The sequence below is a fragment of the Macaca nemestrina genome, chromosome X (assembly GCF_043159975.1).
Source record: "Macaca nemestrina isolate mMacNem1 chromosome X, mMacNem.hap1, whole genome shotgun sequence".
Classification (NCBI taxonomy): Eukaryota; Metazoa; Chordata; class Mammalia; order Primates; family Cercopithecidae; genus Macaca; species Macaca nemestrina.
This window is the reverse complement of record NC_092145.1, coordinates 151,426,633-151,445,428: the sequence shown is the minus strand read 5'-3', so window position 1 is coordinate 151,445,428 and position 18,796 is coordinate 151,426,633. Positions and strand designations below refer to the sequence as shown.

The window sequence follows — 18,796 nt, the reverse complement described above, 5'->3', positions numbered from 1 at the left end:
CTCTTTGAGTAAACACAGGCAGCGCTTTGTATTTATTTGATTTTTGGTTTGTTTTCCATTTTGGTCAAAGAGTGGCCTCTGAACGTATTCACCCCTTGAGAGACACCAAGGTTGGTGTGGGGTGGGCTGTGGGTTTTGGAATCACAGGAGCTGGATTTGTACGTGTTCTGCCCCCTTTTAGTGGGAAACATTCTACAAGGCCACTATGGAAGGCAGAATGTGGTCCCTTGAAATTGTCTGTGCTGGGATCCCTGGGAACCTGTGAAGACATCACCTTCCATCACAAAAGGGACTGCAGATGTGACTAACATGAAGAGCTTTACAATGGAGAGATTATTCTGGATTATACAGGCTATAAATCCTGGGTTATACAGGATCTTTAAAAATAGAGGAAGGTAGAAGAGGAGGCCAGAATAATGCTGTGTAAGAGGGACTTGACCGTCTGTTGCTGGCTTGAAGTTGGAGGAAGGAGGTCCCGTGTCAAGGAATGCCGGCAGTCTCTAGACACTGGGCAAAGTCAGGAAACAGATTTTCCCCTAGAGCCACAGAAAGAATTTCTTTTCTTCCTTTTCTTTTCTTTTCTCTTTTCTTTTCTTTTCCCTTCCCTTCCCTTCCCTTCTCTCTTCTTCTTCTTCTTCCTCCTCTTCCTCCTCCTCCTCTCCTTCTCCTTCTTCTCCTCCTCCTCCCCTTATTCTTCCCCTTCTCCTCTTTCTTTCTCTTTCTTTTCTTTCTTTTCTTTTTTTCTTTCTTTCTCTCTCTCTCTTTCTTTCTCTCCTCCTCCTCCCCCTTTCTCCTTCTCCTTCTTCTTTTTTTTTTTTTTTTTTTGATATAGAGTCTCATTCTGTCTCCCATGCTAGAGTGCAATGACTCACTACACCCTCGACCTCCTGGACTCCAGCAGTCCTCAGCCTCCCAAGTACCTGGGAGTACAGGCACATGCCACCATGCCTGGCTAATTGTTTTCATTTTTTAAAAGATGGAGTCTTCTTATGTTGACCAGGGTGGTCTCAAGCTCCTGGGCTCAAGCAACACTCTTGCCTTAGCCTCCCAAAGTGCTGGCATTGCAGGCATGAACCACCATGCCCAGTCATGGAATACAGTTTTGCTGACACCTTGATATTACCCAATGTGTTAGTCAGGGTTCTCCAGAGAAACAGAATCAATATTATATATATGTATATATATGTGGATATAAAGAGATTTATTATTAAGGTATTGGCTCATGAGATTATGGAGGCTGAGAAGCCTGTAATCTTCTATCTGCAAGCTGCAAGGATAGTGGCATAGTTTAAAAGCCTGAGAGCTAGAGGGCCAATGGTGTAGACTCCAATTTGGGTCTGAAGGCCTGAGCACCCGAAGTATAGAGGGCACATCAATGTCTCAGCTCAACAGTCAGGCAAAGGGAGGGCAAATCGAGCCATCCTCTGCCTTTGTGTTCTGTTCAGGTCCTCAGTGGGTCGGAGGGTGCCCACCCGCATTGGGGAGGGTGATCTGCTTTACCCAGTTCAGCGATTCAAATGCTAAATCTCATCTGGAAACACCCTGAAAGACACATCCAGAAATAATGTTTAGTAAGTTTTGTGGACATCCTGAGGCCTAGTCAAGTTGACATGTAGAATTAACCATTACCCCCAGTGACACCCGTTTGGGATTTTTGACCTCCAGAACCATCAGATAATACATGTGTGCTGTTTTAAACCAGTAAGTGTGTGGCAATTTGTTACAGCAGTGACAGGAAACTAACCCAGCCACTAACCTCTCTGAGAGTCAACTTTTCTCCCTTGTAAAATGAATATGATCATGACAATATTTCCCCAACCACTTCATACGTTACTATGACAATCAGTGACAGAATGTTTGAAAATGTTTCGAAACTATAAAAGCTTTGCCAGATCGAAAACAAAATCTGCTGCTCCCTTTGATCTAGTACTTTTCCTACCCACTCAGCTCTTCCTTTGCTGGCCGGCTTCTGTATCTCCTAGGGTACATTTGATTTGGCCAATCTTTCCAATGACCTTTACCTTTTCTAAATGGGCGGCTGGGCCGGAAGCACTGACCATTTCTGCTTTTTAGAATCCATCATCATTACCAAACAGAATGAGCTTTATATAACATTTTCGTATTTTGTTTGCAATAGAGTTTTTGCATCATTTTTGAGTTTTAAAATATGGCACTGTAATATTATGTATCTTGATGACTGCATTTAGAGATGACAACCTCATCTCTATAAAAAATAAAAAATTAGGCCTGGTGCAGTGGCTCATGCCTATAATCTCAGCACTGTGGGAGGCTGAGGCGGGCAGATCACCTGGGGTCAGGAGTTCCAGACCAGCCTGGGCAACAGGGTGAAACCCTGTCTCTACTAAAAATACAAAAATTGGCCAGGCATGATGGCACGTAATCCCAGCTACTTGGGAGGCTGAGGCAGGAGAATTGCTTGAACGCAGAAGGTGGAGGTTGCAGTGAGTCGAGATCATATCACTGCACTCCAGTCTGGGCAACAGAGTGAGACTCCATCTCAAAAATAAATAAATAAATAAATAAATAAATAAATAAATAAATAAATAAATAAAATAAAAAATTAGCCGGGCATGGTAGCACATGCTTGTAGTCTCAGCTACTCGGGAGGCTGAGGCAAGAGGATGGCTTGAGCCCGGTGGGGGTTGGTGGCTGCAGTGAGCTATGATTGTGCCACTGTACTCCAGTTTGGGTGACAGAGTGAGACCCTGTCTCAAAAGAAAAGAAAAGAAAAGAAAAGAAAAGAAAAGAAATCTGATGTATGTTCCAAGTAGGTTGCTGTGGAAGCGGATTTTGTTTGGTCTCATCACTACTTTGAAATGATGGAATTTATTAGAATCACCTCTAGAGTTTGAATTTAATGTATTGAAAAAGCGGCGCATGTATTACTATATTAGAATTTTTAACAATATTGGATGACTATGTTTTAACACAATTGGGTTTCTTTGTAATCCTATGTATTATCTGATGTATCAATGCATTATTTTACGCATTTAGAAACAATATTCACTAAATTGCTGAAGGAGGTCTGAGGCACAGACACATTATGATTCTTTCCCTCAATTTTTTAAAAATTTTCTACTTCCAATTTATTTATTTTATTTATTTATTTTGAGACAGGTTCTCACTCTGTCATCCAGGCTGGAGTGCAGTGGTATGATCTCAGCTCACTGCAACTTCCACTTCCCAGGCTCAAGTGATACTCCCACCTCAACCTCCTGAGTAGCTGGGGCTATAGGCATGTGCCACCGCATCCGGCTATTTTTTGTATTTTTGTAGAGATGGGGTTTTGCCACGTTGCCCAGGCCGGTCTGGAACTCCTGGGCTCAAGCGATGCGCCTGCCTCAGCCTCCCAAAGTGCTGGGATTACAGGTGTGAGCCACTGTGCTCGGCCTTTCCCTCAATTCTTTAACCTTTTGAGTTCAATTTTATCATCTGAATATTGGGTCTCCAGGGAGGATCTGGAAGAATCAAATATGATACTGTACATGAACACCTCCATGCCAAATGCAAAGTGTTTTCAGGATTCAAATGATAACTACATACAAAATTTGAAATGAAAAAAGAAGAATAGCAACAGCTCACATACATTGGTTTGCTGGGTCTGCTGTAATAGAGTGGGTTGCTTAAACACCACCCATTTATTTTCTCACAGTCCTGGAGGATCAAATCCAAGGTCAAGGTGTCAGCAGGGTTGGGTTATTCTCAGGCCTCTCTCCTTGGCTTATAGATGACTGATTTCTCCCTGTGCGTGTCTGTGTCCTAATCTCCTTTTCTTAAAAGGACTCCAGTCAGATTGGATTAGAGCCTACCCAAATGACCTCATTTTACCTTCATTACCTTCTTAAAGGCCCTATCTCCAAACACAGTCACATTCTAAGGTACTGGGGATCAGGACTTCAACATACAAATTTTTGTGAGGAAACTATTCATCCTGGCTCATAACATCAGGGAAAACAAACAAAACAAAACAAAACAAAAAACAACAAAAAAGTATTGGGTGGCTACCTAGGTCAAGGGATACAAAAGGGGTTTTCAGCCACCTTTTCTCAGCTCCATGACAGGTGATAGGTCTTTTTATCTTCACTCCTCTTCGTATACTTCTCTAAGTACCACCTCACATAATGCCACCTATACAAGTAGCTTCCTTCATAGTTTTGGTTCTAGTCTCTCTAAGGAAAATTAGAAGCAAAATTCAAAAGCAAAGAAAGATCAGAGGTTTGTAAATGAAGTTGGAAAGTCCTTCCCCCTTCCTCATCTCATATGGGAAGCTCATGGTGGGCCCTTATTCAGAGAAAAGTCATCATCTATAAACATCAAGGAAAGATTATCACTTCCAGCATGCCTTCAATTTCAATATCTTGGGAGAGCAAGAACGGACTTTTGTGCAGCCTACACATATATCTGGAGGTTGCCAAATAACACTTCCATGAGTTTCCCACACTAAATTAGTTCAGGAAACAGATATGAATAATTTGCTTTATCATGAATGGTTCTTTATGCATAGCAGCTACTGAATACCATTGTCATTTAAAGCAAACTTGGACTTTGCTTTGACTTTTAATTTGTACCTAGGGACCTATTTGCACTGTCTGGTCTTTCTTTTGAGTCATATAACATGAAAAGTTAGGGATATTATTCAGCCTCTCTCCTCTCTAAACAGATGATGATAAGATCTACCTAAACTTTGATTTAAAAAAAAAGGTGGAGTAGAAGGCCGGGGGTGGTGGCTCACGCCTGTAATCCCAACACTTTGGGAGGCCGAGAAGGGTGGACCCCTGAGGTCAAGAGTTAGAGACTAGCCTGGCCAATATGGTGAAACCCCGTCTCTACTAAAAATACAAAAATTAGCTGGTCATAGTCGTGGGTGCCTGTAATCCCAGCTACTTGGGAGGCCGAGGCAGGAGAATCGCTTGAACCGAGAGGTGGAGATTGCAGTGAGCTGAGATTGTGCCATTGCACTCACTCCAGCCTGGGCCACAGAGCAAGACTCTGTCTCAAAAAAAAAAAAAAAAAAAAAAAAAAAAAGAGTAGGAAAGGGACAGGCATGAAGATTGTAATTTAACAGTGAGGCAAGTGGATCCCAGGAATTTGGGTCAATCCTTGGAAGATCAGGGATTTCTGACTGCGCCAGTCATGGAAGGTATTGGCCCATGTGTCAAAAGTCTTTGAAAATTAGATGGGCCTGGGGGAGGTTAGACACTAGAGTCAGTGAAAACCAGGCAGTAGGTCATGAGAAGTTTAATATCTCTCCCGCCTGTCTTTTTTTCTTTTGCCCTTTTCTTTTCTTTTCTTTCTTTTCTTTTCTTTTTTTCTTTCTTTCTTTCTTTCTTTCTTTCTTTCTTTCTTTCTTTCTTTCTCTTTCTTTCTTTCCTTTTTGTTTGTTTTTATTTTTAATTTATTATTATTATTATTTTTTTAAGAGACAGAGTCTTGCTCTGTCACCTAGGCTGGAGTGCAGTGGCACAGTTACAGCTCACTGCAGCCTTGAACTCCTGGGCTCAACTGATCCTCCTGCCTCAGCCTCCCAAGTAAGTAGCTGGGACTACAGGCTTAGATCACCATATCCAGCTAATTTTTTTTTTTGGAGAGATGGGGTCTCACTATGTTGCCCAAGCTGGTCTTGAACTCCTGGGCTCAAGTGATTCTCCTGCCTCAGCCTTCTAAAATGCTAGGATTACAGGTGTGAGCCACAGCATTTGGCCTGTGTTTCTTTTTTCTTTTTTTTTTTTTTTTTTTTTGAGACGGAGTCTCGCTCTGTCGCCCAGGCTGGACTGCAGTGGCCGGATCTCAGCTCACTGCAAGCTCCGCCTCCCGGGTTTACGCCATTCTCCTGCCTCAGCCTCCCGAGCAGCTGGGACTACAGGTGCCCGCCACCTCGCCCGGCTAGATTTTTGTATTTTTTAGTAGAGACGGGGTTTCACTGGGTTAGCCAGGATGGTCTCGATCTCCTGACCTCGTGATCCGCCCGTCTCGGCCTCCCAAAGTGCTGGGATTACAGGCTTGAGCCACCGCGCCCGGCCTCTTTTTTCAAAAAAATTATTAATAGACTATTTTTTTAGAAGAACTTTAGATTTGCAGAACAACTGAGCTGATAGTGCAGACTTACAGTGTTTCTTTCCCCAGCTTCCAGTGTTATTAACATCTTAAGTTAGTGTGGTACATTTGTAGTGACTAAGGAGCCAGTGTTGATCCATTATTATTAATTAAAGTCCATAGTTACGTGAGGGTTTCCTCTTTGTGTTGTACATTCTGTGAATTTTGACCAATGTATATATACACACACACTTATATGTATAATAATGTGTATCCACCATCACAGTATTACGCAGAGTAGTTTCACCACTGTAAAAATCCACTGTGTTCCACCCATTCATCCCTTCCTCCTCCTTGAACCCCTGGCAACCACTGATCTTATTATCGTCTTACCTGTTTCGCCGTTTCCAGAATGTCATATGGTTGGAATAATACAGTATATGGCCTTTTCAGACTGGCTTCTTTCACTTAGCAATAGGCATTTAAGGTTCCCTTGTGTGTTTTGGGGGTTTGATAGGCCATTTCTTTGTAGTGCTGAGTAATATTCCACTATGTGGGTGAGCCACAGTTTGTTTGTCCATTCGCCTATTGAAGGATACTTTGGTCGCTTCCAGTGTTTGGTGATTATGAGTAAAGGTGCCATAAACCTCTGCATGCAGGTTTTTGGAGGATGTAAGTTTTCAACTTAGTTGGGTAAATACCTAGGAGCACAACTGCTGACCGTACGGTAAGACTATGTTTGGCTTTGTAGGAAATTGCTGAACTGTCTTCTGAAGTAGCTGTACAATTGTGCATTCCCAATAGCAACAAATGAGAGTTCCTGTTGTTCTGTATCCTGTCAGCATCTGGGATTGTCAGTTTTCTGAATTTTAGCCATTCTAATGTATGTAGTAGTAGCTCATTGTTATTTTAATTTGCAATTCCCTAATGATATATGATGTTCAGCATCTTTTCGTATGCTTATTTGCCATCTGTATATCTCTTTGATGAGATTTTTTTCTGATTGTTTGCTCTTTGATTCAGTTGTTTATTTTCTCATCGTGGAGTTTTAAGAATTATATATATACACACACACATATACACATATGTACATATATATGTACACACACATACACACATATACACACACACACACATATACACACACACACACACTTGAAAAAATTAGAGACAAGTTCTTCTCTGTTGCCCAGGCTGGAGTGCAGTGGTGAGATCATAGCTCACAACAGCCTCCAACTCTTGGCCTCAAGCAGAGTTTTACAGGTGTGAGCCACTAAGCTGGCCTGCATATTTTAAATACAATCCTTAATCAGATATGGAATTTGCAAATATTTTCTCCCATTCTGTGACTTGTCTTCTCATTCTCTTAACAGTGTCTTTTGTAGACTTTTCAAATTTTAGTGATGCCCAACTTACTGTTTTTTTTCTTTTATGCATCATGCTTTTGGTGTTCTAGCTACACAGTCATTGCCAAACCCAAGGTCATCTAGATTTTCTCCTATGTTATCTTCTAAGAGTTTTTATAGTTTTACCTTTTATGTTAGGGAGTATGTTCTATTTTAAGTTAATTTTTGTGAAAGATATAAAGCCTATGTCTAGAATTTTTTTTTTTTTTTTTTTGCATATGGGTGTCCAGTTGTTCCAGCACCACTTGTTAAAAAGGATGAATTGCCTTTGCTCCTTTGTGAAAGATTAGTTGAGTATATTTGTGTGAATTCCTACTGCCTTTTAATTAAAATTTTGGGTACTGTATATGGGGAATGCTGGTGGTATTTGTTGCAAGCAGATTCTTGTTTTCCCCTCCCTCCAGTCAATAACTGAAAATAAGTGTTTGCAACACACACACACACACACGCACACACGCACATGGCTAGTGCAGTGGGTATCTGTGTACATCATTGTGGACCCCTCGCCCTGTTATCCTTCAGCTTTCTCAGAATACACTAGCTCCTTCCGGCTCTACTTTATTTCCTTGTTTTCTCCCACCTTATAGGACTGCACATTTGAAAAATCGTTGAAACAGATTAAATAACACAGTCTAATTATCACCTACCTACAGCCCATCTAGCATTTCAAAAAGAGGAATTTTGGTGAGTTCATGATAAATGTAGGCGGTCTCTCTTCCTGTCTTAGGTCTTACAGTGTCCTTTGGGGCCCTGTGAATCTATGATAAAAGATATTGACTCTTTACGGGTAATAAGGCCGGTGGGATTATTGGGCTATTACCAACCAGTCAAGATGAATTCTGAGCTCGTTTGCTTTGTCAGTTACAGGAGATCAGCTATAAATCCTGGCCACACAGTGCTCCAGTTTGAGAGTGATGATTTCCACCACTTTCCCATACTTTAAAAGATTGGCATCTGCCAAGTGATCAAAACACACAAAGAGGCCTTTTAACCAAGTTTAGCTTGGAATTTCCAGTTGCTAACCACAAGCAGGTCTGGCAAGCTAGGAGGCCGGTTGGCTGCGCAGCTACTCCAGAGTGTGCGGTAGCCGAGGGCTGCGTCCGCGTAAAGCCCAGAGCTGTAATGATGTCAACTTGTTATTTACTTTCCAAATCTGAATGACTGAGCAAGGCGAAAGGAGAATCAATCAACCACAATGTGACCCTACAGGCGGAAAAAACGCAGCGCTCCCACCAGCAGGCGGTGGGGGAAGGGAAGCACGTGTAGCCAGGGCAGGGTTGCATCATGAGCTCTTTCGCTCGGGTTTTCTATTGCACCCTTCGTTTTTCGATTGCATGTAATACTCAGCATCAGTCTGCACAAGCCCAGGGAGCCCGGGAGCAACGAAGGGCAGGCTCAAGGGAAGGCCCCACCAAGTCCTTCTGGGGGGCCTTGAATGGCAACTGATACGTAATAAGACACAATCTATTCTGCTGATTCACAATTATGGAGACTGTGTAAGTGTGTATTTTTTTATTGATGTCCTCTAATGATGGTGTAGCAACAGTCATTTTGCATCATTGACGTTTTACGGCAATATTTTGCAGGGTAATTTTGAGGTCCGCCTTTTTGATGGAGGACCGGCCTCTTAAAAACTCACCTCCGGCCGGGCGCGGTGGCTCACGCCTGTAATCCCAGCACTTTGGGAGGCCGAGGCCGGCGGATTGCCTGAGGTCAGGAGTTCGAGACCAGTCTGGCCAATATGGTGAAACTAAAACTACTAAAAATACAAAAAAATTAGCTGGGCGTGGTGGCGTGCGCCTGTAATCCCAGCTACTCCGGAGGCTGAGGCAGGGGAATTGCTTGAACCAGGGAGGTAGGTGGAGGTTGCAGTGAGTCGATATCGTGCCACAGCACCCCAGCTTGGGCAACTGAGCGAGACTCCGTCTCAGAAAAACAAAAACAAAAACAAAAACCTCACCTCGGGTCCCCCTCCCCCCACAACCAGAACAACAAATGGTCTAGTGTTCGAGGAAGAGCAAGTAAGGTTATAGTTTAGATTGCTGAGTGCACCGGACTCTTAGCACGAAGCTCATTATATAGTAAAGGAAGGGGCAAGAATATTTGAAAAATATTCAACAAGGCTGACCCCAGAGGTGCTGGGGAGGGGGAGTGGAGATCTGTTTAACTGAATTAAGGCCGCGAGTGGTGGGGAGTAGCCTACGTGGAGGGGAGGAAGGAGCGCTGGGGACTTAAGTGCACCGGGGCCAGGCCGTGTAAGCCATTGCAACATTAAGCACTTTGCAAGGCCCAGAGGGCTGAAGCCTGGGGGTTGGGGTGGGAGTGCTGAGGCCCGAGGGCCCAGGTCCCCCTAACCTCCTCAGCCCCCACACCCGAGCTCCTGGCGCCTATGCTTGTGTGTCTGAGTTTGTCCCTAAGCGTTTCTGGCTCTTCCTGGGAGGTGTTTTGCAAAGGTCGAGGCTCCGCCGGAGCCCCCACTTTTTGAGGTGGGGTAAAGATTACTGGGGTGTCTTCTAAGACGCTTATTTTGAGGGAGATTCACCATCGGGCAGGTGGCAGGGGGTTCTCTTGGGGCAGCTGGGTGGCTTCCTTATTGGGGTGGGGGAGGGTAACGCTTTAGCAGGGACCGAGGTTCCCCTGCCCCCCAGAAACAGAGGGGGTGGCCGAGGTTCCCGTCCCCTCGAGGCAGTCGTGGAAAGGCTGGGTTTGGGATGTGATGGGGGTAGCCCTGGGGTCCTCTCAGTCCCACGGAGGCCACGGGGAAGGGACCGGGACCGGAGCAACTCGGGAAAGGCTTGGGTTCTCCTCACCCACCCTAGGCGTTGGGGAGCGGGGCGGGCTTGGTAGGGACGCTGGTCCCCCGACCGTGGGGCAGGGGCTGGGTTGGGACGCGGGTCCTCTCTAGGAGCCGCGGGGGAGGGACAGGGCCGGAGTCCCTACCCTCGTGGGGGAGGGGCTGGTTCGGGACGCGGCTCCCCCGGGGCTCAGGGGCGGGGCTGGGTGGGACGCCGGGTGCCCTCCCACGGCCGTGAGGGAGGGGCTGGCGGAGGGGGCGGACCCCTGGCGGTCGTCCTGGTTGGGGTCCGCGCGCTCGCGACCGCTCCCGGCGGAGGTCACTGCCTGTGCCAGTCCCTCCCGCTGTTCCGCCCTCTCCCGCCGCCGCCGCCTCCGCCGCCGCGCCCGGCTCAGCGGCCCCACTCCGCGCTCGGGAGCGAGGAGTCGCCAGCGCCCCCGCCGCGCCGCCGCCGCAGCGCCCTCCGGCCGCCATTCGCCACCGAAACTTTCCAGCGCCCGCGCCCTCTCCGGGACTCGGCGGCGGCGGGGCGGGGGCGGCCCGGGGGCGGCGCGCGGCTGCTCCAGGGCGCCGGGCCCTCTTCGGCCGCCGCACGGCAGGGGCTCGGAGGCTGCCGGCCGGAGGGAGGTTCGGAGCGCGGCCGGGCGCGCGGCGCCGCCACAAGTTGCGCTGTTCGCGGCGAGGTGAGTGCGCGGGGCTCGGCGGGCCGGGCGCGGGGTCCGCAAACTTCTGCGGGGAGGCGGTTCCCGCGCTGACCCTCCAGGGTCTGGCCGGCGACTCGGGGCGCCCGGACGCTCCACCCGCCCCTGGAACTACAGGAGGCGCAGGTCGCCAACTGTCCCCGTGGCGCTCGGACTGGGGTGCGGCGCGCTCCCAGGAGGCTGAACAATACCCCGAGGTGGCCGCTCCCCAAAGTGCCGGCGCGCCTTGCGGGGAGAGACAGAGGTCGGTGGGGGGCTTCTTTGTTTTGGGGAGGGGTAGGTGGCCGGTAAGTTTATGGAAGAGCTCGGCTTTTCCTCTGGTGCCCCTTTGTCTGCCGATCTTGGGGCTTGCTGGGCAAACCTGCGCCACCGCGGGCTCGGGGGACCGGGGTGGAGGGCGGTGGCGGGATTTCCCCGCTGTTGGGGAGAGGAGCCCCATTCATCCCCGGGAAGCGGGCCGGCCCGCCCGGACCCGGGTGGAACCAGCGCAGCCTTACGAAGTGAGGCAAGCGGCGGGCGAGGTGGCGCGGGCCCCGCGTCTGCTCAGTTTCTGAGGCGCAGAAACTGTCAAGGAAGTCAGGAGCCCCAGTCCTCCGCCCATCTCCCCGGCCCGAGCGCACAGCTGGGCTGGGGACACCCCTGGCCGGTCGAGGGTCTGCAGAGCGCCGCCCGGAGAGAGCGCAGACCTGTTGCTGCTCCTGGGCTCTGGCGGGGCGGGTGGGGTGGGTCTCGCAGATCCTGGGCCCCGGCCTTGCTACCCAGGAGGACCTTCCCTAAGGATGGGACCGGTGCTCGGAGTGGGGTATGGGGAGTGCGCCTTCGGGAATCAGCGCTGGCCGGATATGTGACAACTGTGGGTCGCTGGAGGCCCGCCTGCGCTGGGATAGGGCCCGGACCTCACGTGCGTCGCCTGTGCTCAGTCAGACCGGGGCCGGGACTCGCTCCCTGCAAGGCCTCGTGTTCCCCCAGCCAGCTGCGTTGGACGTTCCACAAAGGTAGGGACTGACGTTTATTTTCCAGTCAGTGATGTTCTGGAGCAAAACCTGAAAAGAAACAAAAACCTATCCTCTATTGTATTTGCGACTGTTTCTGCTTTGCATTGTCATGTGTGACTTGACCTGCCTTCTGGATGTTTTCCTCTCCTGACACATTCGCCGAGCCCCTGGTTTCACCTGGAAGGCGAGGGGTAAGGACGGCAACCTCCCTGCTAAGGTCCCAGGCAGTGGCTTTGGTGTCGGAAGTGGCACTTGAGGATTTTATGAAAAGTTTACAAGTCTTTCCTAGAAAAGATGTGATTAGGAAAAATAAAATACAGAAGAATGTTCAGTATGACGCGTTTATTTTAAAGGGTAGTCATGTCTCAAATGTGCTGCAGATTCTTGTGGAAAGCCACCAAGCTGGGTAACTAATACAAACAACGAGTTTTTCACCGCTGGATCACCGGCCCTTAAGGCGATTCCAGCCCTTAATAGAACACACACCTGTAGGGCAAAAATGGAGATTTGTGGTGTAGTGCTGCCACCCTCGCTCCCCCACCCAGGCATTTTGCCCCTTTACTGGGCTCAGAGAACTTCTCTCTGCCAGTGGTTTTAAGGAGGAGACAGTTTGCAAAAATAATAACTTTATTGTAGACATACTTTTTAAAAGTGAATGTTTCAATTTCTGGAGTTTTCCCATCAATTATATCAGTACCGCTGGTTCTGTACAACATCATCTTAGTTAGAATATTTTTTTTTCACCTTTTAAGGTGAGGAACAGAGGCAGGAAAATGGTCCCTGCACAGGGAGGCCATCTCCAGCAGGTCCCAAGTGTCAGGAATTCAGATATTCCGATATACTCCTGCTGGATAGGAGAACACCTCCGCTAGAACCTGGGCCTGGCCCCCTCCCAGTTTTCTGCAGGGCGTCCAAATTCCGGTGCTCTGCCCCGCAGCAAGTGCCCTGTGGGCCTCCTGGCTTAGCTGATCATCACAGCTTCTCTGCCCGGCAAGGCAGGACCATCCTGGCACTGCTTTCCTGATGCCTTGGATTTGCCTTTTTTTCCTCCCTTAGGAAAAACAGAAAAACCTAGTATGTTACATCCGAGAAGTTGTTAATCTTTCACTGCCGCATGCATTGAAAAATCAGTTTCAACCAGGAAGCAACACTAAAGGCATACTGTAAACACTTTTTTTTTTTTTTTTTGAGTTGGAAAGATAAACTTTTTTCCCCCTTAACTATTTTTAGTGAGCCGGAGACTGGACTCGAGTTTTTCCCTCCGGTCTTGCCCTCTCCACTCCTGCCCTCACTTTCTGTGGGGTTGGAACACATGTACCATGCTGGCCAGACTGGCAAACATGAAACCCACCAGAACCAAAAGAAAAGCTGGATGTGGGAAGGGGCTGAAGAAGTCCACAGGTTTCTAAAGGGCAAAGAGAGCCTAGGCTGGGGAGAGGCGTTTCAGATCTCCAGGGGAGAAAGACAGCCGTTAAGGAGTCCGCCGCGCTGCTGCCTGCCTGGCCAGCGGGAGCCTGACTTCAGATGGATGCGCCTCCCAAGCTGGCCCCCTCCCACACAGCCATCGCCATCCAATATTTACAGAGAATCCACTGCATGCCTGAAGGTTGCAGAAGTGAATTGGAAACCGTTGCAAATGGAATTTGAACAAATTTAAAGTTAAGATGGAAGAGAGAATATGTTGAGTTTTCAGAGGAAGTCGGGTACTGTTTCCTTTTCTTATGTAGGTTTGTTCTTGGCCGATGGGATCAGAGAGATTTGAGATGGGGCATGATAGGCGGCAGGTTCAGGAGAAAGGGAAGCTTTAGAAATGAAAGTAGAGAAGGTGCTTGCTTATTGGAACAGTATTTTCAACGTTGAGCTCTGGAATGTTGCAGCCAACTAATGCTTCTCACTTGGGACAGTTTTGTCCCCCACTTTTGAATGGGGCATTTGCTAATGTCTGGAGACATTTCCCTTCCTGCAGCTGTTAAATTAGCAAGCAGGTTGAGCCAACTGGGTGTGGACCTGCGTTTTCCTCGTGGAGGCCCTCTTCCAAGTGTCAGTAGGAAAAGGGCTCCCCAAGTGTTGCGATTACAGGTGTGAGCCACTTTACTCAGTCGAAGGACATAGAATTATTATAATGCTTGGAGCCTAACATGCCTTTTTTGTTTGTTTGTTTGTTTGGTGTTTTTTTGAGACGAAGTCTCTCTCACAGTCCAGGCTGGAGTGCAGTGGTGCGATCTCGGCTCACTCTACCCCCCAGGTTCAAGCGATTCTCCTGCCTTGGCCTCCTGAGTAGCTGGGATTACAGGGACTCCCCACCATACCCGGCTGATGTTTTTATTTTTAGTAGGGGTGGGGTTTCACCATGTTGGCCAGGCTGGGTTTGAACTTCTGATCTCAGGTGATCCTCCCTCCTTGGCCTCCCAACGTGCTGGGCTTACGGGCATGAGCCACCATGCCCAGCTAGCCTAACATGCTTATAGTTTCCTGTTTTCTGAAGTTGGGAATTGGGTCTAGAAAGGTATCACCATCAGTCACTATGGTGTCTAGTAGTTTGCTTGCTTTTTTCCCTTATCTTTTCCCTCTTACATTTTAGGGCTGTATCTATATAATTTTATTATTTAAATTACCATATACTAAATTTGGCTTTTTGGGTGTATTACGAGTCTTGACACACGCATAGATTCGTGTGACTACCATCATAATCAAGAGAGAGAACAATCTCCTCAGCCCAGAGATGTTCGTGGCTCTGTCTCCCACAGTTCCTCCACAGGCACGCCCCCACCCCCGAATCTGGGGCACCTGCCCATCTGCTGTGCTCTGGAAGTCTTGGGGATCCCATCTGAATGTAACACATGGTGGAATGCCTTAGGTGAATCCATCCGCTCTTCCAGCACCACCTTTGCCTCCTCTCTCTCATGACACACGAACTTCATGCCTTTGTATGCTTTGGCCAACCTGCTTTTCTTAGAACAGCACATTTTGCACTGTAGATGTTATCACAAGCAAGGAAAAGAACAGCTTTGCGCCTTAATCTAAGAAACCACAGTGGAAAAAAATCAGGTGTGTTGTTGAGGCTGCTAAAGCTTTGCTCCTTTTTAAATTTTTAAATTTTTCTGGATATGTAGGTGTATATATTTATGGGGTATATTAGCTATTTTGATACAGTCGTGCAATGTGTAATCAAATCATGGAGAATGGGGGTATCCATTCCCTCAAGCACTTATTCTTTGCCTTACAAACAATCCAATTATACTCTTTTAGTTATATGTTATATGCTCTTTTTTCTTTTCTTTTTTTTTTTTATTTTGAGACGGAGTCTCATTATGTCGTCCAGGATGGAGTCCAGTGGCGCGATCTCGATGCACAAGCTCAAGCAATTCTCCTCCTCAGCCTCCGGAGAAGCTGGGATTAGAGGCATGTGCTACCACGCCCAGCTAATTTTTTTGTATTTTTAGTAGAGACGGGGTTTCACCACGTTGGTCAGGCTGGTCTTGAACTCCTGACGTCAGGTGACCCACCTGTTGAACCTCCCAAAGGGCTGGGATTACAGGCGTAAGCCAACGCGCTCGGCCTGTTTGCTCTTTGTTCTATGCCAGTTAGTTCTTACTGCCTCACTGGTTTAAATGGGACATTTTTTAATGTCGTGTTTTTGTTTTTGTTATTTTGAGATGGAGTTTCATTCTTGTTGCCTAGGCTGGAGTGCAGTGGCATGATCTCTGCTCACTGCAACTTCCACTTCCCAGGATCAAGCAATTCTCCTGCCTCAGCCTCCCAAATACCTGGGATTACAGGCATGCACCACCACTCCCGGCTAATTTTGTATTTTTAGTAGAGGTGGGGTTTCACTATGTTGGTCAGGCTGGTCTTGAACTCCTGACCTCAGATGATCCAGCTGCCTCAGCCTTCCAAAGTGCTGGAATTACAGGTGTGAGCAACCACGCCTGGACTCTGATGTCCTTTTAGAGGATGTTATCCTCACCTTTATTGCACATTCCTACCAAAAGGTACTTCATATGTAAAATGTATCGGAAGGTTATAGTCATGGCTTTAGTTTAAAAACAGGATACATGTTCATTAAGAACCTTTGCCGTTTTCCCAATGGGTTAATCACGTAAATATAAAATAGGCTAAAAATATCAAGTTGTTTTTGCATTTGTTATAGAAATAAAAAAATGAATTCGTACGTCTGTGGTTCTATGGAGCTGCTAACCTGTATTTTACTTTGGGCCATAATGTCGCTTTCTGTGACCTCATGAAGTGGCGTGTTTTCTAATATAATCCTTGTCCTGGCATTTTGGTGACTTTTGTCCTGCCTGAGGTGGTCTGCCTGGTTGTGCGAAGTCACAGAACCTGTGCATGTTCTACCGTGTAGAGTTAAAGGGCTGGATGAGTGGCCTCAAGCCTTCTCCTCCCTCCCAGGTGTGAAGATTTGGTTTGGAAGATGGACCCTGCTTCAAGGTCTGGGAGGCCATGTTTTTTTCAGACTGGTTAAGGATGATGGTTTTATGTTAACTAAACATTGGGATAAAGTGACAGTTGTTTATGACCCGTGCCTAGAGTATCAGTTTTCCCATGATTAAAATAAGCAGTATTTTGGTAAACATGGATAAGTTAGTTGCGCGTTTTAGTTTAGAAACCCACATCGAGTCAGAGGGCGCTGGGTGCTACTGGGTGCCTCTGAGTGATTCCTGGGAGAGCGGCAGTTCTCCAGTCCCAGGAGATCCTGTGAAAGAAGCACAAACAGCGCTCACGGCAAAACTCACAGTGTTTATTCTTGACCTGGGTGTCTGCCTTGAATTCTTGTCATTTTTCCTATCGTGGTGGATGTAGCCGGAATGCTTTAAAGAAAACATGAGAGTTTTCTCTGCTTGTTTCCCTTGAGCCTGGAACGGAGATTATGACCCCAGATAGCCTGCACAGGGCTCTTTCCTTTCTGAACACCTGCCCAGGCTAGAATACGGGAGTGGGGAGGAGGTGAGGCTCTCTCCTGCCCGGTAACCTTCCCAGCCAGCTCTCCAAGACGCCGAAACCTTCCTTCAGGTCTGTTGAAATGGCATCCCCAGCACCATCATGTCGGAGCAAGAAGAGAAGGGCATGTGTCCCCTTTAGGGAAGCTTGACTCATTGCAATTAGGGACCTGCCTATTGTTAGGCTTTCGAGTCCATGTGAACGTGCAGTATTGTTCAGTGCTGCAAGCATTTCTGCTTGTCTGAATTTCCTGATAGATGGGAATTTGGACAAAAAGAAGCTCATTGTACACGATGCCATTTTATTTCTTAAATCAGTAATAACAAATACTTTATTTATTTATTTATCTTTAGAGATGGGGTCTTGCTCTGTTGCCCTGATTATAGCTCACTGCAGCCTCGGCTTTCTGGGCTGAAGTGTTGCTTCTGCCTTAGCCTCCCAAGTAGCTGGGCCTACAGGCACAGGTCAGCATGCCCAGCTTTTTTTTTTTTTTTTTTCTTTTTTTTTTTAATTTTCAGTTTTTTTCTAGAGATAGAGTCTTGCTGTGTTGCCCAGGAGGGTCTCGAGCACCTGGACTCAAACAATCTTCCTGCATTGGCCTCCCAGAGTGCTGCGATTACAGTTGTGAGCTACCGTTCCTGGCCAACATATACTTTAATATGGCAAGACCACATAAAATCATTTTAAGAGGCTGGGCATGGTGGCTCACGCCTGTAATCCCAGCACTTTGGGAGGCTGAGGAGGGCAGATCACAAGGTCAGGAGATCGAGACCATCCTGGCTAACATGGTGAAACCCCGTCTCTACTGAAAATACAAAAAATTAGCCAGGCATGGTGGTGGGCGCCTATAGTCCCAGCTATTCGGGAGGCTGAGGCAGGAGAATGGCGTGAACCTGGGATGTGGAGCTTCCAGTGAGCCAAAATTGCGCCACTGCACTCCAACCTGGGCGACAGAGGGAGACACCATCTCAAAAAAAAAAAAAAAAAAAAATCATTTTCAGAGCGGGAGGAAAATTCAGCAGGACTGAGTCATGATTTCAGTTTCTAGTGCACTGTGGGTAATTCTGTCTCAACCTGGACGCTTGTGCTCCTTCAGTTATCCCTGTTATCTTGTCATCTATGTAAAGATGAGAAATGAAGTTGAGTGGAGAACTGTCGCCAAAGTCGGCCATGTAAAAATCGGTAGTGCCAATATGCAAAGGTAATTCCCAGCTGCTATAAAAGTCCAGGTGGCTTCACAGTTTCAGGTTGTATTTCCCAAAAGCATAGGGAGTTGGTGTCCCTGAATAGGAAATTGACGTCCCTGCCGTTTGGTTCATTTGGGGAATGGAATAACCTTGTGTCCTTGCCTTCAGTTCTTTTTTCAACAGAATCTTATCAAGCATTTGAATCCTACACAACTGTAATGCCAGCTCCATATTAATAAAAACTCAAGAATTCAAAACTATAAACTTGAAAACAGCAATTGCCAACTTCTGGCAATAGCAGGACAGTCTGGAGGACCCTGTTCAGAGCAAGTCGGATACTGTTTCCTTTTCTTGTCTAGGTTTGTTCTTGTCCGATGGGATCAGAGAGATTGAGATGGGGCATGACAGGCGCTGGGTTCAGGAGAAAGGGAAGCTTTAGACATGAAGGTAGAAAAGATGCTTGCTTATTGGAACAGTATTTTCAACGTTGAGCTCTGGAATGTTGCAGCCAACTAATGGTTCTCACTTGGGACAGTTTTGTCCCCCACCTTTGAAGGGGGTTTGGTTTAATTCCCAATTTGATTATGAAGGAAATGTCAGATTCAGCTTGCATTTTCAAGACATGGTAGTTCTATGTCAGCTTCAGCCATTTTCAAGGATCTGTCTTAGGATACTTCAGAAAGCCTAACTTTTGAGATGCACT

General features: G+C 47.1%; 1 protein-coding gene across 2 annotated transcripts in view; it reads left to right on the top strand.

The window, feature by feature from the left end:
- The first annotated feature begins 8,788 nt into the window (after positions 1–8,788).
- LOC105478105 (transducin beta like 1 X-linked) overlaps positions 8,789–18,796 on the top strand; it is a 257,027-nt gene continuing 247,019 nt past the window's right edge. The window contains exon 1 of one of the 2 annotated variants that reach the window (XM_011735088.3): positions 8,789–8,956. The gene's annotated coding sequence lies outside the window, so the exon portion shown is untranslated. Of the gene's footprint in view, positions 8,957–10,547; positions 10,938–18,796 lie in introns of those variants that run through there. The other variant, XM_011735087.3, reaches the window with a different exon arrangement.